The sequence below is a fragment of the Anoplophora glabripennis genome, unplaced genomic scaffold, assembly GCF_000390285.2.
Source record: "Anoplophora glabripennis isolate ALB-LARVAE unplaced genomic scaffold, Agla_2.0 scaffold249, whole genome shotgun sequence".
NCBI classification, from domain to species: domain Eukaryota; kingdom Metazoa; phylum Arthropoda; class Insecta; order Coleoptera; family Cerambycidae; genus Anoplophora; species Anoplophora glabripennis.
Window position 1 is genome coordinate 272,551 of NW_019416857.1, and position 7,532 is coordinate 280,082.

The 7,532-nt window shown below is 31.6% G+C and overlaps 2 protein-coding genes across 3 annotated transcripts in view; one reads left to right on the plus strand and one right to left on the minus strand.

The window, feature by feature from the left end:
- LOC108907225 (adenylate cyclase type 6) overlaps positions 1 to 7,532 on the plus strand; it is a 309,463-nt gene that overhangs the window by 82,646 nt on the left and 219,285 nt on the right. The gene's annotated exons all lie outside the window — the stretch shown is intronic.
- LOC111691982 (tigger transposable element-derived protein 2-like) overlaps positions 1 to 7,532 on the minus strand; it is an 11,139-nt gene that overhangs the window by 2,024 nt on the left and 1,583 nt on the right. The window lies entirely within an intron of this gene.

A 7,532-nucleotide genomic window follows, 5' to 3' on the forward strand; every position in this document is an offset into this window, starting at 1 on the left:
GAAATAAATGGATTAGTCGTTGTGATAAATGAATGAAATTTAGCTGTGTATACCAAATTTCATTCATTTATCACAACGCGATTGAGAGATATTGCAAAAAAATGATTTCCATTCCTCCCTCTTCAATGGGTCCCTGTGCCCTTAGGAAGCATTTCCGGACCCATGTTCATATGAACTTTTTTACTTAGTTTTGTTCATAGAATCGGCCTGTTCAGGGTTGGCGGCTAATTATGAGACACCCTGTATAACAGTACAAAGTTGGCCTTTCTAAAATTATAACTTTTAATAGCATTACCCAAACTTCTATTATCAATATTCTGTCGGAGTGATAATGTAATGAAGGAGTGAGGTTCTTGATAGAGCTAATTGAGCTGATCGCCTTCTGGTTGAAGTTTCGGGATCTTCTCTAACACTTTCTTCTACCCGCTCTATATTTGCATAATATTGTCGATATCCTCTCTGTGCAGCCACACTTGAATATCTCTCTTTCATTTTTTTGTGCCTCTTGGTAGCCCCACCTTAGAAAATCCCATCCCCTTCCTTCTGGTAACGCGTTTAGCTTCGTGCGTTGATCGCTGCCTACGCAGTTCACTTAGATTAAAAGGAGACCCCGCTTTGATGATGGGGTTTACGGTGCGGTTTAATAAGCAGATTTCGCCAGGCTTTTTTAGTCGGCTGCCTCGGCTTTTAGCTACGCGTGCCGCGCGGATACATCCCGCGTTCCAGGGGAGCGCGTGCTCTTAAATAAACAACTAACTAAACACCAAAAGTTACACGGAAGTTCGCTCGTACTTTTAGTATGTCGGTAGTTATTAAATTGTAAGTTTGGGTTTATGGGATTAAGAGGAACAAATTTCAGAATCAGTATAACGCTACACAGCTGTGGACGATGAAATGTTTCCAATTTAAAGTAAATAAATGTGGAAATTTTAGCTGTGTAAGTCGGGTAGGAAATTTTACCATACTTTTTACTATAATGCATACAAAAAGGTGGTCTTTTCCTTTAATTATATCTCGAAAACGATTAGTGTTGGTGTCGAAATGTCTTCAGATTTGTATTCTGCGGGTCTGAAAATATGGGGGTAGAAATATGGAATCCAGTGTACGGACCAGCCCCTTAACCCTCAAAGGTTGGGGTGGGTCAACTTAAATGTCACAGTAGTGCAAATTGGGATTTTGCCAACTTTGAACCTTTATGTCTTCTTTATTTGTTAACGAAAATAGCGTATTTATATCAGAAGTGGGGTAAAATGATGTAATTAGGTTTGAAAAAAAAAAATTGTTAATAAATTAAATTAGAAAAAGCATTTTTCGAGAAATGACTTTTTTTTTAATTCGTAATATTTAATATGTAATGACTACAGAAAAAGTAAAAGGATTTTGAACTTCAAAGGCTACATTTTTAATAAAAAATACCCCATATTGATAAAATGATATTATCGATTTTTCCCGGTATAGGCATTTCTTGAAGTTGTGATTTTTGGCTTCTTTTCTGTAAACTGATGTTTATTTTGCATTCTTTTGTATGAAAATATTAATTTAAACAATATTATCCATAAATATTGACAAATACATGTTACAATTAAACTATTAATGAAAAAAATAAATAAATAAAAATTTGAAAAATTATTAACAGTAACTAAACAATGGTCTAATCTATTCGACACATAAACTGAGATGAAAAAAATCGTAAATTTGCATTTCAATTGACTATTTCTAGAATACATGATATAAATTCAGCCATACTTTTGCCCACACTAAAGTCACACTAGTGCGAATTCGTACCGATCGGACTTTTCAAAATCTCTAGTTTGGCCGACAATAACCGACTGAGGCTCGACTGTTTGGGCTATAGAAGGGATTATCGTGGTGGGGGAACCATTGGCAGCTGCTACCTGAGCTTCCAGCTGTTCAAAAACATTGGTGATGCCAATTCGCACTAGTGCGACCTTTGAGGGTTAAGTATATGTCCAAGAAAAATTTTTTTTTATAATCTGGGGAGTTTTTTCTCGAAAATGGTGGACGCTGATGCCAAATTGACTTCAGATTCGTATTCAGCGGGTTCGAAAACAACAATAACATGGTCTGATCCAAACATCCACTATTTTTGTGTATCTGTTATTAAAATGTAGCAAATTATGTTTTTACTGTTAAGGTGGTCATATTCCTGGCCGAGAAATAGTGAAATTTTAGGTACTGAAATCTTTAAAAGTAAAACGTGTAGAACGAAAGTAAGCACAAAAATAAAATCCTTGATGTTTTGTTTATTCATTGTTACCATTTAAATTTACTCAAATAAAATAATAACTAAAAAAAGCGCTTGTAAAACATGCGTTTGCTGTTATTCTAACCCCACATTTTAAGAATTATTTTCACGAACTTATAAATAAAAGTAAACAATTTTATATGTAGGACTAAGCAAGTAAATGTTATAAGAATATTTACATGTGGAATTATATATAAAAAAGTTAGTATTTTCGTAGATTTCAGTACCTAAAACCTTGATGGTTTAATCGTTTTTTGCACCTGTTTATTCGTTTTACTGCGGCGTCTTTGAAAATACTCAGGTGGCATGACATAACATTCCTATTATTTGATAAGCTTTAGATTATTCAGTTATTAAATGTTTGAAATTATTTGTCTTTGCGGAAAACACTATTTAAAGAATATGGGGCCCTTAAGATAAATTGTAGATTAGAATTAGATATTTCCTTTAATCTAGAGCTGGAAATTCCCGATTTTTTAAGTTATTATGTAAAAGGTTCAAAATAAAAGCTAATTTGCTACTACTTTTGTGTTACTATTCTTATTTACTGAAAAATAATGTTAAAAAATTCTTTACAATTAGATACTGTTGTCGGGAGGAAAAAATTGCTTAAAATAAATATTTGTCTTGAAAAAGTTTTATCTTTGGTACATAGACCCACCTTGTGTGATACAATAAAAGCTAATAAACAAATGTAATCATATACTAAAGTAATTAAGTTATGATAATAATGATCCAGTAATTATTATTAAATTTATTATATAGTATTATTAAATATGCGTATTAAAATTGTGATAGCAAAATTCAGCGCTATTCAAGTATTTATAAATGCTGGAAGAAAATTAATAAAAGTGTTGGAAAAAGATTAGCAGAATTAGATAATACATAATAATAATGTTGCTAACAAACATGATCACGTATGCAAACGTACAGAAATAAAACAATGACTATTTTAGAAAGGTGGAGTTTAGCTACAATTGCTTTTCTACTTAATCTTAAACATATTACATAGCAATAAATGTATTTGCCTCTAAATTTCATAGTCTGAATCTATCAATTTGTAATAGATTTGGTCCATACACATCGCAATAAATATTATTGGAAATATTCTTGATTCACATAATTGCAATTTTAAATTTTGAATCATCACTTGTCTTTGTATAGTTGCTTTGTTGCTTTAAAATATAATAACATGTTTTTAACAATTAATTTATGCAGATCTGAATCGAATCAAAGTATTAAAGTTCACTAATTACATGCAATTTTATGTTATTTAAAGCAATTTTTAAGGAATTTTTCACTATTCTTACTGGGATCATCCAAAATATAATTCTGTATAAAAAGAAACAGCATTATAAAAATTTGAAATGTATATAGAAAATAGTAAAGGGCTTGAAATAGACCCCTGTGGGATACCATATTGAATAAGTAACGGATCGGCTACTTTGGATTTTAGATGTACCCTTTGAGTTCTAAAATGGGGCTTAAAGTCTCATCAATAAAGCCTCATTTACACCAAACAATAAGCGCTGAAAACATTTTATTGTCCACAGCTGTATCATGTGATATTACAAAGTGCATCGACAAGACGGGATACCATAGCAACATTTTTCAAAAGTTAAATAAGTTTGTTTGAAAAGTATTATTAAGAAAACTAAAAGTTATTCTATTCTCGCTGGCAATTTCCTTGACAAATCTGGTATATTGTAAACATCGTTTTATAAAACACATGGAAACTTGTAACACTTTACGTACTACCGAAGTAGCATACCAGGTGCATTTATTTTTACAATTTTCTGTTTATTTGAACCCAGAAACAGGACTGTGTAAGTCATCAATCAGGATGCAGCCCACGTTTCTCCGACTTTAAGAGTCTGTTTTAGCCAATTTTATTTCGCTCTGACGTGCCAGCGCGATCGTACTTCAAATTTTAAAGGCCCTTTGTAAGGAAATAAACGGCAGTGTCATAAAACTGAATTTTGTAACACATGTCGAGACGGAATAAAATGGATGGAGGCGCCATCTACCAATTATTCTTCTTTTTTCAAGTAAGAGACTATTGCTTTAATAGGATGTTGCTACATGTTCTTAAAACTCTGGTATACAGGGTAATAGTACGTGTTTCTCAATCAAAATATTAATAGGAAAAAAAAAGATTTTTTTAATCAAATAATAATTAGTCGATTTTTTTTATAATTGTTATTCACACCGCCACTGGATAGTGTAAATCGGGCCACCTGGAATTAGCGTGGTAAATTATATCAGTACACTATCAGCGTTGCCAGCTGTTACCTTTTAAAACAATTGGAAAATAAATTAATAATACGAAGTTGATTATTTCAGCGTATTTTTATGTTTTTAATTTTTGTGTGACATTAAAAAGCATGTACACGAATCAAGAAACAGCTGATATGGTTTAAATGTAACTAAAACTAAGACCATAATATGCACCTTATGAGAAATAGATAATAGAATAAATACAACTTCTGTTAAATTGTTTGGAATGTACTTGTATTCCAAATTGTTGTTAAAACGACGAACAAACCGTATTTGCAGAAAAATATCTAAATTTATGTATCTACTTCGAAATGTAGTAGGTAAAATGTCATTAAAAACAGCTTATTATGGTTTTATTCACGCTAATATAACCTATGCTATTCTCGAATGGCGTCGAGCAATTTCTACACAGTCGGAATGTCTTTGCTCATCAGAGAAAAACCATTATAGGCTATTGAATATATGATTTTAAAAGGAACTATGGCGTTCAAGATACTTTATTACATGAATCGTTCAAATGGTCACTTTAGATGAAAAAACCGCGGAGTGCTATTAAATTAAACGGTGGAAATTGGAGATAGGGGTGAAAATTCACCCTTTTCAGTTTTTTAACTGTAGCTTGAAAACGAAGCTAAATTTCGCTATAGTTCATAGGAAAAATTATTTAGACAATTGAATTTCCCATCGAAATAGCTTATTTAAGAAATTTAAAAGGAACATTTTATGCAAACAATCATTAATAAACAATTTGAAAAAAAGAAAAAATTTCTTTTCTGATTTTTTTTACTTTCTTGCCTCTAGTTTTTTTTTGAGTAAAGATAGGTATAGGCATTGATAGAAAAAAAGTAGATAAAATTTCCTTCAAAACAAGAGGTTGTAAAGTATTTTTGGATGAAAATTGACTGATATATGGCCCCTCAAACTTAACCAATTTTTCGATTTTCATTTACCATTACACGTTTTAATTCTCATTTTTTGCAAAAAAGGAAGGAAATAAGACGTTCAAGGATTTTTATCACATGACTTGTTCGAAGGGTCATTAAAAATGAAAAAACCGTGGGGTGCTATTAAATTAGAGGTTTGAGATAGACGATAGGGTGAAAAACTTTTGCAGTTTTTTAAATATAGCACGAAAACGAAGCAAAATTTCGGTATAGTTCATAGGAAAAATTTTGTATAGAATTGAATTTCTCATCGAAATGGCTTATTTAAAAAATGTAAAAGGATATTATACAAAAAATTGTTAATAAACAATTTTAAAGAAAGCAAGAAATAAGATTTTTTTATTTATTTTACCTTTTTAATAAAATAATTTAGTAAAAACTTGAGAATTTAAGAACAATAAAGTTTATTAATAATGTATATACAGTGGATGGAGTTGACAAGAGGAAAAACTCTTTTGTTTTTGACTTTATCGAAAAATGACACTCTTTATAAGAAGTTCTGCCCCTCGAAAAAATAAGACTGTCATACAAAAATCTTACATTAGATATACAGGGTGCTCATAAATTAAAACAACACGAAAATACTAAAGAGAGAAGTACCACTATTTATTATTTTACACAACATTTTTATGAAACAAATCTGTTTATAGCCTCAAATAATGTTCTAATAGAAATTTTAAGTTCAAAATTTCAATTTTTGAGCTGGGAAGTAGCTATACATATAGAGTAAAAGTCATAATTGAAATTTTTATTTTAAAATTTGTATTAGGACATAAAACTTGGACTAATGAAACATTCGTTAAGGCTTTTGGACCAAGAAGGTGAATGTTGCTAGTACTTGGGAAATAAATTTACCGAAATCAGCCATGCTAAACTGAAAGAGAGTATATTAGTCACTAGTGTGACTGTAACGAAGAACGAGATGATTGATTCCACCAAGTTTTGAAGGAAATGGAAAGAAGGTGGTCGCGGTGAGAGGAACATAATTATTATAAAGAATTACTTTTGTATGTTGAAAAGAGAATGCAAGGTTAGAGGAAAAAAGAGAAAGAACCTACTTTCGAAAACAAAAGAGTATATTCATGAGACACCTTCTTTAACACTGTAAAAAAAATCACTCAGTTTCACTCAATTTTACTCAATAATGTATCACTTGTCCAGCACTACACGCCATATACTACGCCATGAGATGGGGACGATGGGAATAGACAAAGACAACGCACGACAACCATAGAATGAGGTGCGGTCCCTCAATAATGAGGGCATTTACTCCGATTTAGATACAATTGTACCAAATAAATGTTTATCTGGAGAATTTATTTAACGGGTACTTATATTTGAGTGAAACTACTCAGTTTTAGTTCAAACATTACCGCAAATAGTAAAATTATCAAAATCCTCAGTATTGAGTAAAATGTACTGTTCACTCACGCCGATTTTATTACAGTGTAAACACTTTCTATGTTAAGATGAATTATTAAGTAAATAAATAAATAAATACATTCGCAATTTTTTGTTAACTAAATCATTTATTTATTGTTTTTTATATAGTCTTTAATAATATAGAGTTATTCTTAAAAAACTTCTTAAAGTTTGACGTTATACTTGCCTTGCTGATTATTATAGAGAAAAGGACGTCGTACGTAGGTAATTCAATTCCAGATATTCCAGGATTTCTAGCACGTACTTACACTTATCAACTTGTTCATGGCGTTTTTTCAGTTCCCCGACTCTCTCCCACGACGAAGTTGAAGGAGACTTGTTCCAATCTAAAATATAAAAACGTTATGCCCGAGACAGACACTCGCAATTTTTTTCACTCGTCTCTTCGGTCCTTATGGCAGGGTAACTGTCAGGAACCGTTACGGTTCTCGAGACGCTTCACCGGAGGTAACATAAATAATCAAGGGAAGTCCCAAGGGACCCCGTCAGGGACACCAGCACATCAAATGGTCCCCTATAATGTTCTCTTCATTTGTAAGAAGGTAAATATTTAAGGTACTGGGACCACACTGAGAAAAAAGGAAAGAGAAAATAATATATAT